This window comes from Bombus affinis, chromosome 12 (assembly GCF_024516045.1).
Source record: "Bombus affinis isolate iyBomAffi1 chromosome 12, iyBomAffi1.2, whole genome shotgun sequence".
Classification (NCBI taxonomy): domain Eukaryota; kingdom Metazoa; phylum Arthropoda; class Insecta; order Hymenoptera; family Apidae; genus Bombus; species Bombus affinis.
In genome coordinates, this window is record NC_066355.1 from 10301459 (window position 1) to 10321387 (window position 19929).

The following is a 19929-nucleotide window of genomic DNA, read 5'->3' on the forward strand; positions in this document are numbered from 1 at the left end:
ACTTACCTTCACTTTCTAACTTATTGCTCGCCTTCTATCTGCTAATTTACATACTTCTCGCGTTACACCAACACGGTACATCGTCGTTGCATCCCAGCAAGCTTTAGTGCATTAGCAACGCAATGGAGAAAGGAGAACCGTTCTCGTTTCCGCCTTGTTATGACGTCGAACACGGGCTCGCCTCTCCAATACGACGCCGCGATCGTTTCCTTCCAGTCGAGTATTTCTGATGCCACTTTTATCGCCGAACATTCGACTACTTGAACTACTTGAACTAACGTAAGGTGTTCGGCTTGCCAGGAAGATTACCATATTCCTCCAGGTCAGAAACCTCGGTAACCTTATCATTTTTTATAATAATATGACTCAAAATTACCTTTTGGAAATACCGAGTTTATAACATATCAAAAATAGCCTTCCAGGCGATCGTGCTGTAAGCTTTCCCGATGAAAGCCTCGCATAGTTGTTTGAACGATATACGTCGTAGGTAAAAAGAATATATTCCAATACTAAACAAAATACGTAAGATTAAATATACGTATATGTAATAATCTAGTTGTAACCAAAGTATGAACGCGAAAGAGACTAGAAGTCGTGTCTTCATTGAGAATGTAGCTTCTGTTCGTATCTCTGCCCTCTGCCAATACTGTAATCACCCTGAATCTCGGTTAATTACTCAAAACTCGCGCCTCGCATCGACATTCACCTCGTCGCTGTTGTTTCCTCCCTTTTCCTGCGATCGAACAGCTTGCACCGGCGTGAAATTATAAACGAGCTCATGCACATGCATTGTACACGATGCCACGCGAAACTGCCGTTACGTTGGTCGTACTCGAAGGACGAGACTCGGTTGTTCCATTCTTCGTTATACGCGCGAAGAAACTGTAGAAACGTGGAACACTGGGCGAAATCAAGAAGGTCACGCCGCTAGGCGGAATTACTTCCGTACGATCATAATTCCCGTAGACGTACGTACATCCTCTTTCTCTCATCACCCTTTCTCCTCGTCCTATGGCTTTCACGTTGTTACACCGCGAAGCTCGGTCAGAGTTTCGGGTTTTCACTGGCTTCGTCGACCAACGACGTTTAATATCCGTACGCTGGATTCAAAAGCCTCTTTTCCGGCAGCTGAGCAGCAGACGCCATTGTTCAGCCACGCTCGACCCAAAGTCCCTTTTCCTCCGTGAGAGAGTTATTTATACGCTTAAAAATTAATCCGTCACGTTAAAAGTCGTGCTTTCGTTTACAGGGCTGCTTTCTCGCGATCTAGGCTAGTCGGCTACGTGGATGCTGTGTGTTATTTTCGGGGATGAATTGGGTTCCGTCGTTGAGCTTTCCTTAAGGAATCGAGGGCGAATAGAGTGCCCGGAATAGTGTACCTAGCTTGTTTGCTAGCTTGTCGCTGTTTTCGTACACAAAATTTGTTTTACGTACACGCGCACCAAGCGGAGGTAGTTTCGTGCAGCGTCGACAGCTCCAAGGTCCTTTTATCGTGACATAGGCTGTAGTCAACTTTTAAGAAAATGATTCGTAGTATAAACGGAACTTGATAAAAATGATGAAAATTGGTTCTCCGAAATGTGGCGATGAACATCGATAAGTCACAGAAAGAAAAATAGCGTAGGGCAACAAAAATGTTTTCTTTCCTTTATATACGCGTTTAACGTTGCTTCAACAGTGCAGGCGATTAGCAACGTAGCACAGTTAACAGTCTACAGTTTCAGATACAGCGTTGTAGATCCGAGGAATTGAAAAAACTTCGGTAGACTTTGGCTAGAAGCCAACAATTTGGTTATATCGTTAGGCAGTTTAGGGATTTTGAAACGAAAAATTGTCCACGTGTCTGCAACGATTTTTCTGTATTTATGCAGTTCTTTTGTCGAGAATCGTTATTGGAATGGGGAAGTAGTAAAGTGTTCGTGCGTAGCATAAACGATCGCCATTCAAGATTAAACGTACATGCTCGCGAACGCAAGATTACAGGATATTGCTGCGTATTCCGTAGGCGAGTTACGCTGGCAGATATTTTATCTATGATAATTTATGACCGTTTAAATCTTAGAAATGAAATAGCGCTGGACGTTTTATGATTTTATCGCGCTACGAGTGTGGATAAGGATGCTTTATTTTTGGATCTAAGCGGTTCGTTTCTGACAACATCCATCTGTCGGCTGTTATAGCTACGCGAATGTGTTATATTATAATCCGTGATTTATGACTGATATGATTATATATGTTTTCTTATACCATACTGTTAATTTATAGATATCATAGATTTTCTACTTAGTTAAGCATAAACAAATGTATTATATTAGTACAACGAATTGTATTTTTTGCTGTTCCAGGATAAGGTGTTGTTCAGTGGGAGTTTACGAGACAATACTTTTCACTTAACTAAGAATTTACCAACCAACCGCTGTGTGAATTTCTGTAAGCAGTATCGGTGAGTGAATTTAAGTAGCAAAAAATTATAATCCTCTCCTATCTTCCAGGCTCTTATTTTCACGCTCTTATATTTTTCTTCTTTCGTTAAACCTAAAAAAAAGAACCTCAAAATAAGGGAAACCAATGATCCGTTAATTATTCCATGATTAATCGCTAACAATTTCTTCCACTTACGTTACATCAAATAATACCAAAGTCTCGATGGATCGTTTTAATGCAGAGTATCGATACCCGCTTACTTCCAAACCATTTACCATTTCTCTCGTTTCAATGAATCAAATAATCAGTCCATTAATTCGCACGTGACCGGGTCGAGCAATGTCCATCGTGCTCGTTGGCTCCACGGCTGATAGAATCGTCCTGGCTCCCAGCAAGGAGCACGGACGGTTGAACGAAGGGGTGGCCTGATAACAAAACTCGTCTGGATGAGGGATATTAATGCTCGCGCGAAGACGGCTTTAATAAGTCCGCGACGTAATGAAAACCATTCATATAAAAGTTTCCTGCGCGAGGTGACGCTTTAATTGAACGCAGCCACGAAGAGGTCTCGGCGCCCCTCCATCCCCGAGGCTTCCTCTTTCTTGTGCCGAGCTGTAACAAGATGTCAGAGATTACCCTGGCTCGCTTTCCCTCTGCCACCGCCACTCTGCCTCTTTTCCTCTTTTCGACTTTTCTTTTCTCCAACGAATCCACCGGTTTTATCTTCCTCGTAGAAGTTTCCACGCGTTCTCTCCCTTTTCTCTTCGTTCTTACCTTCGGGTAGGCGACTTTCATTAAAAATTTTCTGTTGGTCGAGCCGATGGAGCCGTTTCCTCTGGAACGTTTCAATTGATATCGAGCCTACCATTCAGCCGGGAACAAAGGGTAAGAGAATCGCGGCCGGGGATGGGCCGACTTCATCGGCAAAATTGGGTTTTTCTTCTTCGAACAGCCAGAGCCCAGGCTATTAAAAAGGATCCTGCCTTTCAGATTGGAGGTGTAAATGCGGGTTTGATGGGAAATTGTTGATGGCCGAACAGCGACAATGAGAATGTTCGAGCGAAGCGTGCTTGCTGGTTTCAGGCTGGAAATAGGATGGCTATTATTATAGATGGCTATATATATATATATATAGTCACGATGGTTCTTTCAATTGATTGAGAGTGTGCACAAAGTTATCGAAGATAGCTTTCTTTTTTATCCAATTGCGACAGGCGTGAATTTTTCAGTGTATGTTCGAAAAAGTGACGAGATCGTTGAGGACTTTTAAAAGCAAGTGGAATATTTACGAAACTTTCCTTTTTTTAATTACAAGATCTTTTATCAGTTATTTTATAATATTCTTAAAAGTATTCTGTACTGAAAAGAACGCGAAATATCTATCCATTTTGATTTTCGGAATGGAACAAGTATTCGATCACTTTTCAAGAAATTAAGGAATGTGGAACGCTTTTTCATGAAATATTTCCACATATATTTCAACATATTTTTGCAAGATTAAATATTCTCTCTAACTTGACAGCTTTTTTATATTCTTGACTCGATTTGCTTGACAATTTCGACCGGGTTATGCTTCGATGTTTCTGTCAAAAGTAATCTTGGTACGTAAAGCGGAATTTAAACGTGATATTCCACGGTAAGCGTCAGTTTTCATTTCTCGTCGACAACATTTTCGCTGTTTAATTTCAGCATGGTCAAAAGTGACGGGCTTTAAGGAACAAGAAAAATCCGCGAGACTTTTTCGCGAATATGTCCGTCTTTCGCATCCCGTGATGCTTTTACTTTCTCCTACCATCCCCTGTTTTCTTCTTGCTACGTTTCTCGTATCTTTATCAACTTTTTACGAGTTTTCTCTGCCCGCTTGTTTCCATAAACGGGGTTTGCCGATTTGTTACCGTTCCGCGTCCTTTTCGGCTTATTTTGTTTCCTACTTTTTATCCTCGATTTTGGTCTTTCTCTCCTGGGAAATTTATCTAGGAGATAAATAGAAAACTTCGTGAGATTTGCATGATACGTTTAATTTAAATTTAATTTTTTAAAACGATAATAAATATTTAAAGAGTCGTTTCCTTTGGGAAAGAAATATAATTTCTGGTTCATGTCAATCTTAATTTGTATAAAATTATTTTATTATTATCTCGAGTAATAAAATTCATATTTAAATACTTTATAAATGATCGTATAAATATCGACGAGAAATATGATCTAATAAATAATTGCAAAGTTAACGCAACGTTAAAATATATTTTAAAAGGTCTTCGGGAGAACGAAACATTGAACGATCTTACGAGTATCGTTTCTTCGAGTGATTTTCATACTCAATGTTAGAAATAGTGGCCGTCGTGATAGTTCCCGCTGTCAATAGTTAAATACTTGAATTTGTATAAACTTGACTGGTGCATTGGTAATCATTTGCACTTTAATGCTTGCGGTGCATTCGTGTGTACATTCCGATAGTCCCCGTAATCAGTCCTATGTTTCGTCGTTGTTTCCCGTGATATGTACATGAAACGCCCACCATATGGAATATTAGTATTTGTCGACGACACGTGCTATCACCAATGGGACATTCGGTAAATTGCGCGTCCATGTGTGATACGTTCGAAATTAACGAAGCATCGACTCGTGTTGATTTCTTTACTAGTGCCTCGTTTCAGAATAACGTACAACGTTCTTCACAACGCTACGTTATTATTAATATTAATAATATAATATGTAATAATAAAAGAAAATTTTTTTCGATCGGGTTCTCGGTTTCGATAAAATTGGATTCGAAGTAGAACAATCTATCAACGATCATAGATTCGATTTTTTTTCGGAAACGAATCCTCAAAAGCAAAACTTTTATTCTGCGGTTATTTGTAGAGCACTTGTTCATAGAATGCTCTCACATCTCGTTGTAGTACAGTTATACAATCTATAGTTAACAAAGTACATATATACATTTCCAAACTCGATTCTTTCGAAAACGAGACTCGAAACGAAAAACTTTTACTCTACGCTTTCTACTTATGTTTGCTTTAAAATACACTCGTATCCAATAGTAATACCATTATACAATCTATAGTTACCGAAGTGCACGCGTGCTCGATGAATGTTCAAACTCAATTTCCTGCGCTGCCCCCCTGAAAACAGAGTTCGAATCGAAAAAAAACTTTAGCCTCCTCCTCCTTATTATTATTATATAAAATAATTTGCTTTATATCAGTCGTATTGAAACAGCCTGTATTTAAATTCGCATGGAATTATTCTCGTGCTATAAAAAAAAAAGAAAAAGAATCTGAGCGTATTTCAACCCTGAAAAAGCTGGCTCGTGGACAAGTGGCGAGGCGTTACGCGGTTGCGTTCTCGCGGATACGTTACAAACAAAAGAGTTACCGCGAAAAGTATGAAAAAGGAAAAGAAAAAAGAAAAAGGAACGAGTTGACTCCGCCGTTGCAACAAGATTAAACGCATAGTAATCCGTATGTGCGCCTTCTTTCATCATTACCGACCAAGGGTTAATTAAATTCTTGCCATGTATTTCATTAAAATGTCGAATAACAAATGCTGACGGTTTCGTGCGTGCCCAAGCAACTTTTTACCGGTAAACGAAATTTTCTGTAACGAGAGGAAAATTTCCGCGAAGGTTTGCCCACGGACAGAAGGGATGCCGTGTTACGAGGATGACGTGACTTTCCGCCTGTTTTTTCGGACTCGGATGTTCCGTGCATCCTCAACCGTGTTTATTCGTTTAGCTTTGTCGGTTGAAACGGGTGCGAGATTTTAATCGGGCTTTCTGTAACCTCGCACGTAATTCTACTTCGTCCTTTTTAATTAGGAGAATGAAAATGGTTAATTGGGAGGTTTTCTGAGTTACCGTTACGGAAGCTCGTGTTTCGCGGAGTTAAGCTACTTCATATTTATTTTGTGAACGTTTGTGTGAAGTAATAGGGCCATAATTTAGCGCATTAGTTTACCGTAATGAATTCATCGGTCTGCTTTAGCGTACGGTGTTACATAAAGTGTATTCTAAACTACATAAAAGTGATCTTTTCAATTATTCGTTTATTTTAGTTTATCAAATAAAGTTCTGAACTATGAGTTTTGAGAAAGATGGCATCTTTTCCAACAAACTTCCCCAAATTTATTTCGTAAAGAAACGTTCGAATTTGTATCAAATAGTTGTTGAAATGTAAAGTTTCTTAATTACCAGAGTTTAAGAAAATGTAAGAAGAGGTAATATTTCTTGTATTTGTACTGTAATTGTGGCACTGTGAATTCCTCGTGTAACATTAACTCTCCTTAAGTTCGTTTAACTGTTGAGCCGTTTGTTGGATTTGGAATTCCATAAAGCTAAAACAGTCTCTTCTTCGAGTTTCCAAGGTTCGGTAACTTGGAGCATTAATAGCTTCATTTACGAAGAATCCCCGGCTGATGAAATTGCTGTTGTCTTAAGGCTGTAGTTAAATATTTGTTAATGATTAAATAGCCTCCTACGTTATTACATTGAAAGCTCATTTGCTCGCAGTCTGAATAACGGCCAGAGATATCGGTCTATTAAAGCTTTCTCCGTTTTTACTAAAAGTAATTCAATTTTCTTAATAGCCGTTTACGTCGTGCAATACCTCCTTACGTAGAAGTTAATCTATTATCATAGAGAAATGAAAATAATTATAAATATGGTATTACGAGCCTCGTATGAATAAGAGTGGAAATCTAAAATATGAATTGAGTACGAAGATCACAAGAAAAGAACGAGATAACGTTAATTGCTCCATGGATGTTCACGGTGTTGGTTCGCGTTATTTCCTTGTCACCATAGCCGATTGCAGTCTGGCTTATCTAAATAGTGCATCGTTCCCCCATGGACGTGGCATGGCTCCCGGAAGGGCCGTGTTTCTCCTCGCATGAAACATCATTATCGTAGCCAGGGAAATTCTCCGGCTCATATAGAATCAGTTAACATTGGCAGCCGTATTATTCTTTCGCTGCTGGCCATATATCTCGGACCGATGTGCAGCTATGCAGAAGAGGAGGCATTCGACCGTGGTTCTCACGGCTGAAGATGTACCTTTTATCAATGGTTTTTTATGTGATTCATGTACATTTCGTTTGGTACGAAACGATCTATGAATTAGAGAAATAAGATGAATAATTTATTACCAGCCGAAAACTGAGTACTTAAAATCAATAGTATCGATTCTTGTTTATTCTCAGTTATGGAGTACGATGTTACTCTTATCAGAAACAAACGGTTGAATTATGATATTACGAACGAAAGGATATGTATAGAGTACCAGTATAAATCAGTGTGAAATATACTTTAGAACAATTATTATCATCATCGTTAAAAGTTAAGCAGCTTGAACAAATCTGATTATTTGTGGTTTATACTACTTTCCCTTTCGTATCTCGTAAACGGAGATAAATCTATGTATAGGGAACATAACATTCTTTGTTCGAAACGACCTCTCGAACAAGTTGGTAAAGTCGATTGAGGTTTGAAACAGCCTGCAGAAGACCATCCTGAAAAATTAGCTTAATTTTGAAATCTTCTCCACTGCTCCTCGTGCAGAGAAGTTTGCCATTGCACACAATGATCTTCCTCCTTCTCGTATCACGTATCTCGTTTGCTTCAGTTTCGCACGAAGCATTCCATTCTTTCCACTTGAAAGAAATGCTCCATATAACTACACTATCGAAAACAATCTGCGAAGACCATACTGCTGCTGCACTTCCTCCATCGAATAGTCTGTAGTAGCCGAAAAGTGTCTCTTTGGTAACGAGGATCCAAGAAAGCTTGACCAAAGCAGTAGGAAACTTCTTACGAACCCCAAACGAACCATTATCTTGTCCACCATCTCCCTGTCCAACTCGTCGCGTTCAGGGAATTTCCGCGAGGTTACATATTTTTCCGAAACGTTGACCGAATTTCCGAAAAAGTTTCCCAGTAGAAATCGTCGAAGCGGCGACGTCGATGAGACGCGCTGCAACCAGGCGGAAATAGAGAAAAGTTGCGCCAACTGCAGATCCCGGTTCGTGTGCCGTTTCTGGTATCTCGTGTTTATTCGAAAAGTTTCCCAACTTTATGCAAATGCAACGCCCGACAACGCGGAGGAACGGCCACGAGGACTGGCGCGCTTCGTTACCGGGAATCGAGTCGAGTATTCCCTAACCCTTTTCTCTATCCTTCTCTCGCTTTTTCTCACTTACTCGAGGGTACACTTGCAATCTCCATTGTTTCGCGAAGGAAACAGGGGCCTGGGACGTGCTGAAACTTCTTCGGCATACTTTCCGCCGGATTAATTAATTGCCTCTTCCGCTTTACTTGCCCTGCAGTCGTTTTCAAGGGCTCTCTCAAGCTATTCGTCGACGGGGGTGAGTCGCGAATCAGCTTGGAAAAAGAACGGATCAGCCTAGACCAAGTTCGTTTTCGTTCTTTTTCTTTTACGCAAATTTTGTTCGTCTTCTTTATGTCTCTCTCTTTCGCGCGCATGTGCTCGCTCGCTGTTTCTTTTTCAATTGCCTCATGGAAGCAGGATGGATAACGTTTTAACTTCAACATTCGCATAATAACGTCTTACGAGAGGGAAACGCGATAAATCGCTACTCACCCCATGCTTGGGGAAAGTTTAATCGAACCGAACGATCAAAAGTATCGCGGAACTTGGATTTTCGGGTATTAACGCTTGCGTTAATTAAGCGGAAAATTGAATCGTGTCGCGTCCCAGGATAATTACGTCGGTATGAATTGCTACGAATACCGAGGGGAATTTGTTTCCGATTGTTTGCGGAGATTTCGATTTCCAGGGCAATTTCAGAACAATTCTTTTCGAGTAGGAAGCCGGTACTTATGGGAACGCTGTTCTTTGTTTGCTCGAACCGTATTCAAACCCGTGAATTTTGTAGCATCGACCTTCGTTGGCTTATTAAACATTTATCGAATTTATTTGGCGAATATATTTCTCCGTTTTGTTGACAACGTGACTCGTTTGCAAAAATTTCATTGTGTCATGAAGTTGTTAACGAGCTGATTTCCCGTTTACATATTTTTCGATGTGAAATTTATTTTCCAATTGTATGGATTTGAAATTCAGTTGGGCCGATCGTTTTTGACGAACAAACTCTTGTTTATTAACCTTTTATCGTTTTTACCGTTTTAAGCCATCCGAAACGTTTTAATCACGAGATTGAACGATGAAAAGAATTGTATATGAATTTTGATATACAATTTTTGAATCGTGAAAAATCGAAGGAAATCTTTTGACGTTCCCGTTGTTCATATTTTAAACAGAGGTGTAAAGCATTTTGTAATTGTTATTTCTCTCTACGTGTTAATTTATGAAATTGCTTGGTATTTATACAGGTATTCGTATTAATAGAATATGTGACGTGACAGTGAAAATAGTAATTTGAAATGAAAAGCGAAAATTAGTACGCATCGTCGGCACGATCCTTGATCAGCAGAAAAGCATTCTTTCATGGGAATGAATTTCTATAGGTCGCATCCTCCGACATCCTTTTTGTTTCATTCCATAAATAGCTATGAGAGTCTGTCTGGCATATGGAACGGCCAGACTACTGCGCAAAGTGCAGTCTGTAGAATAGTACAATGTAACCAGCGAGGTGTAACTCCTAGTGAGACGAATATTGCTCGTTTGGGTTGGTTTCGTTTCCACTATTTTTGCCTCCTCCACCTCCTGCACCATTATCCTTCCGGGATTCAACAAAAAATCAAAATAAAAGGAACTGCTTTGCATCGAACCAACCTAAGTCATTGTAATGGAACAATGGGCGAATAAAAAAGAAACTTCATAAGCAACAACTGTAATAAAAGGTAAAATATCGATCCGAAATTTTAATTAATATTCTTCTCTTGTTATTTTTTTATTATCATCGATAACCAACGGAGCTTTAATAGCAAGCAAAGTCTGCATTAATTATTTGAACTCGTTAATCTGTTATCTGCATCATTTTCAATTAGAGATATTTATCACGTGTACAATTAAAATCGATCGATAACGCACTTAAATTCCTTTTTCTTTATTCTATCTGTTTATTTTTGAATACGAATGCGAATAATTCGCAAGAAATATATTTGTCTTTCTGCGTATACTTGTTCAACGAACTGCTATCGTTCAACGAAAAAATGTAGGTTTCACATCGATTTAATTCGTCTTTCGCGGTTTTAAAATTAAGAATAAATCGAATTAAAAATTACTTTCAATAATATTTATTATTTATTAGTCGGCGTTTATTTTGATCGATATTCGCGACGAGAATATCCAAAGACCATCTTTCGCAAGAAATTTCCAAATCTCGAAAGATCCAGAAGATAAAAGGAATAAATTATTTTTATTTCTATGACAAGCGTTCGAAGGGAAGAGAACATTTCCTTTTTTAAATCGTCGGCTGTTCTCGTTGTGAATTCGATCGTAGTATCTTAGATATTTTACAGTATATCGCTGGTATGGTAACGTTGCTCCGGAAATATTCTGTTTACTCTGGCGGATGCATGCGCATGGAACAGGGAATCGGATATTCTCAGAGTTTTTCCTCGCCGACATAAGCTGCATAAACCCGATGAGACTTTTGTTTACACGACATCGTCCCTGTATCGATGTCGAGAACGTCGTTTTAACATACGCTACGACTTTTACCTATGGAAATGGAAGCGGCTTGATACCAGCTTAAAATGTCACTTCTTTCTTTCTTTTCACCGATAAAAATCCTCAATTTCCGATACAAATTTCCACCAATATTCCCTTACGCGATTTTCATCCAAATAATTTGTTCTTTTTTCCCGAACGATACGTTTGAAACATAGATCAACTCCGAACATAGTGAACTTTACGAAGCATTCTAATTGGCCATTCCAAAACTCTCGTGGCTAAAACACAGCCGTTCCACGATTAGCCACATGGTTCCCGGTTACGTGCGATGCGTATTCAAGTATCGATGTAACCCTAGTCCTCGGTGCGTGTTCTCACCGTTCTGAAACATACCGAGCTCTGACAACCGCCACATGAAATTATGCCGTGTGCCGTGTGCGGTGCACGTTCGTCTCTGTAAACGGCTGCTTTATCCGCTCTTCTCGGTTTTTCTTGCTCGCGGCACGTCAGCGCAACAATGCGCGCGCGTGCATCCAACCGGAAGCTGCAACAGAGGAGAGAGTACCCAGAAGCAGCGGGATACGGTCCATGCCACGTCTGTCGTGTCTATGCTCGTCGTATCTCGTGGACGTCTCCTTTTCCTCCAACTTGGACACAGATTTATACTCGTGTCGTTTCGTTGGACGCGACGGGAATACACTCGCAATTGATCCGCGCTTTTCATTATACTTCGTCACGATGTCGCTCAAAGGTTCGCGCACGGATTAATTGTGCTGTGGCATCAGAAGTGGGATTCTTTTAGATCACGAAGCAAATCGCAAGTATTAAGGAGAAAAATATACAAGTTGCCGCTAGATCATGGATATTCATGCAAATTCATATTTTATTATTACGAAAACTACTAAAAAACAAAAAGAAATGGAATCCAAGTTGAGGTTTCTTTCACTTACTAAATATCCCAACAGGTAATACATTTTCGCGTGTTATGCGCATTCCATGCTTTTCCAATTTTCCAAATTTCCGCAAAATGCATAAAGATGGAATTTAATTTGCGTTTTGTATTCCCATTGCGTTTAGATGGACGACGCTTGTAGCGTCTTTAGCGTAAGGTAAATCCGCTCCATGATGACTACGTTTTATTCTCGATAATCTTACGATAATACTATTCTTGATCATCTATAAACCGTTTCAATCGATGGAAATCAAAAGACGCCCAAAAGGGTAGTTAATTACTCGGCTATCAGAGCGTATCACGAACCAAGTATAAGCTTCCCTATTATCACCCCTTGTTTCTCGTTCCTCTCTCTTTGTTCACTATTGTCGCTGACGTGACAATCCAAACAACCGTAACTCGTTCAAGATAACAGAACGAACACTCGTGGTTCTCGCGCAGTATGCGCATTACCAAACGCCCACTCGTCTCGAGTTCGCTTCTCAAAAAAACACGCGAGCGAATTAAAGCGACGAACACGAAGAGGGTGGGACAAAGACTCGCGTCGCTTAAAACGAGAGCTCGCCGCCGCAACGAAGACACGTAACGTAATACTAGTTTAACGCGCGGCGCGAGCACGTAGAAAAGAGAAACTCGACATAGTTTCAACGAGTTGAATTCGGTTTTAGCCCGTGCAGCTACGAGAGGAAGCGAGAGTTTACGCGGAGATGGCGGAATTCGCGCGCAGTTTCCGGCCCGCAAAGTGACCGAAGTCGAGTGCAGGGCAAAGCCGGCTGAGTGCAAGAACGTCGCGGAATATTTGGCGACTTGGAGTGCAGTTTAGGAACTCGAGTCAGCTCAGTTCTCGCGAACTGCTTCCGCCAAGTGGAGCATCGCGCATGTACGTTTGACGAATTCGAGTGGATGCTCCGTTGAACTTATCTTGTCTCTTCGATTCATCTCTTTTCTGTCTCTTTTTGGTTACGAGACATTTACTTTTGGTTTATTAAGTAGAACGAAGCTTCGAATGTTTCTATCGGCATTCTGACGTAGATTGGTATTAGTTTTCGGAGGTAGAGGAATGATCTGTGGACAGACGCGTTATTTTTCAGGCGGGTTTTATTTGCTAGATTTTGTTATCAAACATACGCCGAATAATAAATATTTCAAAGAATTATTCCCGGCTTGCAGTCAGTTTTGCTTGCGTTTTCTCATCTAATTCAATCTACCGTAGAGCTTTGGTAACTAGGAGAATCGTAGCAGCATTCAGAGTCAATTTTGTAGATGGACTGGGTAAAACCATTTCAAAAAGTTCTGCCCTCTTTTTCGAATTATGCTTTGGTGTTTTATCAGGGATGGGCTGATTCATATTCCTATTGATCTGTTTAGACTTACGATCCGGCGGCATAAAAGCCAACACTTTTTATAACAACAGAATTCTTAAATTAATATTCATATCGGTGGATTTAAAAAATGAAACGCTCGCCGTTAGGAAAATTTTTACACGAATCTTGAACGGTGTCGATCAATAGAATGATACAGTAGATGGAAAGAATAATGTAGATACGAAATAATTCTTTTGCGATGTTTTCGATTGTAAAATACGTGTAAAACTAGTATGAAATAATGTAGAAGACTCTTCTTTGACGACGACGTTTTGATAATATTTTGTTGCGATAATTATTGCGATAATTCCTCGAGAAAGTTCATTAATGGAACGGATGTAAAGTAGATAAGAGGCTTACGGACTTTCGCTTGTTCTACTTCGCTGTTCGCCCCTGTTATCAGAATTACTTTGTTTTCTTGACGCCGTTATCGTTCTCGTTTACCGTTGTGTATCCGAGATTTCTGAAAATTTTCTGCAGAAAGAGATTCGCGATAAGATGAATCGTAGTGGTTCTCAACCTCTCCTCAAGTACGCGTAGAATCAAAAGTAAAATTCAAAGATCTTAAAATATTAGCTAGAAAAATATATTTAGTATGCAAGTATATAAATTACATTTTACGACAATTTTAATAAGCATCCATTCGTTTCCTTTTAGATTAACATTTTTCCTGTTACTTTTGAACGTGTTCGAACGGAATAAAACATTAAAAGGTACACGAGATAGAATCAAGTTAATGGAACGAACAGAATGTTTAATTTCGCGATGGTATCGAATGCAATGCGTTTTTTTTCGATCGCCGAGGCAAATTCGAGCGACGATCGACAGCGAAACAGCCGTCGTAAATTCGACGAATTCGATTTCGCGTTCGAATCACGTTTGGGACCGTGGTTGTCTCGCGAGTAATCAAAACGGTTGACGTTGAGCCAACGACGAGCAGTCCCACCGCGATTCTTACCCGATTCCTCGTGTTTTTCGTCCGATCGTCAGGTGTCGTGGCTATCAAATTCTTCCCATGAAACACAATTTTGTTTCGCATCGAATATCTCGTTCGTTCCCTCCTCGACGCGGCGTCACGTTCGCGAAATTACCGTGACGACCTCTCTGATGGAAAAGAAACGCCGTGAGAAGCCTGTGGGGAGGCGAGGCTTTTCAATTCCATTGCGAATCATTGGTTGAAAGTGGGTGCTTGGAGTTTGAGACTTTAAGAAATGGACGAAGGTTTTACCGGCTAGCAACTTTCATGGGGTGAGTTTGGTGGCTGATGTGTTTTAAGTTCGGTGCTTTTGGTAGATCCATTTACATTATTTGCCATAAATGAACAGTGTCTAGAAAAAGTATTTGCACGTATCTTATCTTCCAATGAGGTTTTCTTACGAGGTTTTACGTTTCATTTTCGTAGGATAAAAATTTTGTTAGTCTCATGAAAGTATTAGTAAATGGTACGAAACTTTATAGACTTGTATCTAATTGATATCCGTACAAACTAAATGAACTGCTCGAAAACGCCTTATCGAAGAGTTATAAGCGTTCAGAAGTTTTTAATAATCGTTTCGACAGTTACGACAAATGTTCGAAATTTCTTTTTTCTGCAAGAATGCAGACATTTGTTCGTCGAACTCTTTCGAATATTCCTGTTGCTGTAGAAATAGTAGTAAGTTGATCTTCTGTTCATTTTCACAAACCAAGAACAACTTTGCCTGGAATCTTTCAATGCTTATAACTAGGCTATGGATGTTTGTGAAATCATATATATTTATGAATAATTAAAGAAATTGAATCTAAACAGGCATTTGTTGCGTTTACTAAATATCACAGCTATGCTAACTATAATTACACATAGTCTGTAGATTTTTTGATTCTTAAATTCCCCAAAACTGCATAAATATCCGCAGTCTACTTGTGACTCTTCGATAAAGCGTTTACGGGCATAAATTTACTCGATCTGATTAACACGCAGTATAAGTTTTGTCCCGATCTTTTCGGACACTCGATATTACAAACACTACACGTATAGACGTATTTTTGGGCTTGTATTTATCTGCGCGAGTGGGTCAAAAAAATAATCACGTAGGATAAAAACGTTCATCGGTGGCTTGAATTTATTTTCATGAAACATTCTCGCTTTATTCTTTAGCAATATGATCGAAACAAACTTCAGTAAACAACCATCACTCGGTTCAATCTAGAAGCGCATTCTGAAGTAAAACGCAAATGTTCTCGCTTGATTTCCCAATTTCCACCGATATCGCGAGGTTGGAAATGACGTTAATTACACTGATCCAATAAATGTAGCAGGTGCATCCTTTGATAGGCGAAATTTCGTCCATGAAGGCACGTTTCATCGCGATGTGTACGTTCTCTCCTTTGCCAGTCGGCGTTCACGCCACGGTGCGCGACGTTAATTCGACGAAAATTCATTAGCGTCGTCTCTCGGAGGAGGTTCGCGTCGGCGGCCTGTGAAATCGAGCTCGAATCGTCCCGCGGGTGAAGATTCGATTAACCGCGTCGTGCCGTCATCGTCGCGGCCGCAGACAGCCCGCCGATGCTCTCCATCGCCTCTCGTGAAACAGTCGTCGCACCTTGGCGAAACTTTCCAAGTCGAAGTCGCCGTTTCTCTCTTTCCGGCGTCTGCTCGCCGCTAATTTCGCTCGTTACGGCACAATGTTTGCCCACCTCGTTCCATGGGATTTCCCTCTGACCGTTACCGTGTAAATGAGATTTCAGAGGCGCGCGCCTTGATTGCGGAATTTGTAGAGGTTTTTCGACGTACGGGTTTTTGATGATCGATGTTTGATTCGCTAATTTTTTATTACAAGACTAGGATTGGTTTGGAGGATTTGGTTTGCGTTTAAAAGGATGGTAAACTCGTTAGGAGGTAATTGATTCCTGAATTTCGGAGATATTCTTGACGATCGACGTTTGATTCGTTAATTTTTTCATCATAGTATCGCAGATATTTTAGAAGAGAGCGACTTTTGCAAACATTTTGTGGCAGAGTAAAAGCTTGTTACTAAGCGTGGAAGAATTCTGTACACTTGTGCCGATAATTATGAAAGTGGCCTAAGTGGTACATCTTTCATTTGGAGATATTTAAAGTCTCGCGTTCAACGCATACACTGTATTCTGTTGCAACGATGCAACGACCAACACAAGTCCACGGTTCGATTTCTACTACTTTGGACGGCTACTTGTGTGAATGGACGCAACGCAAAATAAGTGATAAACTCATTTTCCTTTTTTTTTTTTCTTTTTTTTAGATACTTCACTTAGGCGATTTTCACAATCATCGACAACGTTTATAGAATATTTTGTAATTGATTTCGAATCACCTGACTGGTGTTAAAGGAGAGGCTTTGATGAATCCTTCGATAAGAAAATTAAAAAAACTTGTTGAATACTGGAAATAGCTTTTCAGAAATATTGTATAGACAATGGACTTGCTTGAAAGGCTAAATAAAACCATATAATTATCCGTGGTTTCCAACAAAATACCACTGGGGATGAATAAGTGGTTCAGCTATTCTGCTCATTCTGCCTTCAAATAAACATTAGCACCGTATTCAAAAGCACATTCCAACTTGAAGCGCACGCGTATAATTCTCTATTGAAACCCAATTTCTGCGAGCCTGCTAACTCCACATAAAAGTACTATCGGTAGCTCGTTTGAGTCGATCAAAAGCTTCGTTCCGAAACCGAACTATTCGTAATCGCCACTCGAAATAATTAAGCTAGGCCATGTTTCACCGCGGTCGTATCAGCCTAATCGAAAATCGGGTGCATCGTTCCTTAAAAGAGTCGTAATCATCAAAGTCGAAATTTTCGGGACCCAAGCGAAGGCGGTACGTGTCGGTTTAAAATTCACGTAAAGACTTCTTGTCGCTGGCCTCGTGACCCATGACCCGGCCCTGCAGCACGTGATTTCTCACGCACGCCCATTTTCACTGGAATTTCCGCGTTGCTCCGCACACAAGCCTCTTGATCCCCCGCTTAAAATCAGGACTCTCGCGATAGGCAAACGTTTGCCGTGGAATCAGCCACGCTCGGCTGTCCGACTTGATGAAACGTTATTTTAATTCTCCGGCATTATATCGTCTCAGGTGGCAGTCAGCGATAAATCGGGGAAAAAAGAAAACGTGAATTTTGGATTAGATTTCGAACGGAAATGGATATTTCGGGAATGAAATTTTTGTTACCGCTACTTGCGTGGTATCGAGCTTGAAAGAAACGCGGTTCATTTACATCTGGAAGATTGAAGTAACTCGCATCCGAGAGAGCTGCAAAGCGATGTAAATGTCAGAAGCGAAGATTTCTAGTAGGAATAAAAATCGCGACTCTGTCAATTTTGCCACTGTTTATCGTTTGCTGTGGACTTTCGGTGTTTATATAATTCGAAGAAAGTATGCGAGTCGAGTGAAACACGTATATGAGAGGAGTCAAATTTGCTTAACTTTCATCTTTTTCAACCAGGATCCGCAGTTGGCAACGTCTGGCGAACAAATAATTCATTTGAACGTTTTGAAAACTATACGAAGGAAAATTTTCGTGCCTCGAGCGTTATTAATTCTATAATTGAACTCAAGCAACGTCATTATACCGAATCATCATAGTAAACCCTCTGGATTTCACAAACTACGCAACATTAAATTAAGTAACCAACATAATACATCACATCCTAGTTTTCACCATCGCGTACACGAAAATTTGCAGTGCAACTAAGAGTGCAAGTGGAATTAGAAATTATACGAAAAGGGGATGGAACGAAAAAGGTTAGCCGGGCGTTTATAGTGGAAGGAAAGTACGTATTTGGCGATGGTCCAGGGTTGTGTGCACGCTTGGAGTGTCCATTATTCCATTAGCGGTTACCGTGTTAACTCTTTATTGCCCGTCGGTATATGAGCCACCGTTCTTCATTCTCGCCGAGAGGGCGTTTAATGTCCACATTTCCCCGAGATTACCGTAAAACCGTTCTCATCCCGATTATATAGACACCAGTTGTCCCTTTTAGGCCACGCGGAAGCATTTCCGCGTGCATCAAACGCGAAATCTCGAGCTTCAGCTAGTAAACGAAGGAAGAATCGCTGTTCTTGCTTATAGTAGCCCGAATGGGTAGAGAAGTATCGCGAAATTTCGCTATGGGAAACTGAAATGTTGTTTTCAACAGGCAGACAAATTAAAAAATTGAATGCTTTGGATTTTTCTTCTTTCTCTCTTTAACATTCAATGTGACAGGAATATTGTTTTAATATTTCGTGTAATTGATTGTTTGAATTCTTACTGAAATGTTCGATACATAGGAAATATTATTTTCTGATTCTAGCTTCTATATTTATATTCTCTGCAAAATGAAAAATTTGTGTGACGAGTTCTTTACGCAGGAAGAGAATTTGGAAAAAGAGAACGAGTATACTGTACTTCGTACTTATCGAAAAGTACAATAGAAAAACCGGACAGGAATTTCAATCCTTATTGCATCGATGTAACAACTATTTCAGAATTAATTTATCAGATACACTGATGCAAAGATGAAACTACGCAAAAGCAACCGCAGAAAAAAACGAATTGCCGTTGGAATGAGTATTCTTTGATCTTCTTACATTACAATATTTCTAATAAAACGAAGGAACCGGTGGAAAAGCGAAATAGCGATTTTATTAGTCGAGAAAGCGATTGAATATTGGCAAAATGAACGGGGACGAGACCGTGTCCCTTTGTACACGCGAAAGGGCAGAAATTCTCCGGTGCAATTTGCTTTTTTTTATTACGAATTACGTTTTATACGTGTGCAGACAGGTCCAGGTAAAAGGAGGCGCGATTTCGAAAGGCAAAGCAAAATCGTACGAGCATCGCGAAAGTTGATTAAATGGCTGCTCGTTTTTAGCCGAGGAGGATACGACGTTAGCCTGGTCGCAGTATATTGCAAAGAAGAATAAAAAAGGGCAGAAAAAGAAAAAAAATACGTGGCTCTAAATTAAAAATTCATTACCGTACGAAGGATAGAGGAAACGTGCTCCGACCATATGAAGGATCGTACAAAGCTTTCGAATTTCTAAATAATACTTTAATTGAACGACGCTTTGAACACTCTCTGCGCCTCTATAAGTACACGCTGAATTTTCGAAAATTTCTCAGATGTCCGAAGACAGTCGTTTTTAATATAAATGGCAAATCTGAGCTGAACTAGAAAATGTAATTACAGTTTGACGAAATCGTTTCGAAACTACCGTTTCAGCTTCTACGAGGAAGAAGCTTGGGTATTTCCAAATAATCTTTAATATTAGCGGGAATACGACTCATAGGACTTATAACATTTATTTGTGAATCGAACGAGGATGAAAACCCTTTTTGAAAATATGTTCTGCGTTTTCACGAGGATGCAATTTTTGAAAATTTGCGTATGAATAATATGTACGCGTTTTTAAAACAAATCGTAATATAAACGGATTGATATAAGAATATCGTTGTAGTCAGATACTAACAGAATTGCTTGGAATTAAATCACGTCAGGTTTTTATTATCGTTTGACGTGTTATTTCATGAACATAATGCATCGATTTGTGTATTATTTTATTTGGTTAAAATCGACCGAACGTAA

The 19929-nt window shown here is 39.8% G+C and overlaps 1 protein-coding gene across 5 annotated transcripts in view; it reads left to right on the top strand.

Moving 5' to 3' along the window:
- Positions 1–19929, top strand: part of LOC126922371 (putative polypeptide N-acetylgalactosaminyltransferase 9) — a 294734-nt gene that overhangs the window by 174750 nt on the left and 100055 nt on the right. For all 5 annotated transcript variants that reach the window (XM_050734913.1, XM_050734912.1, XM_050734909.1 and 2 more), the window contains one exon: positions 2346–2443. The gene's annotated coding sequence lies outside the window, so the exon portion shown is untranslated. The remainder of the gene's footprint in view (positions 1–2345; positions 2444–19929) is intronic.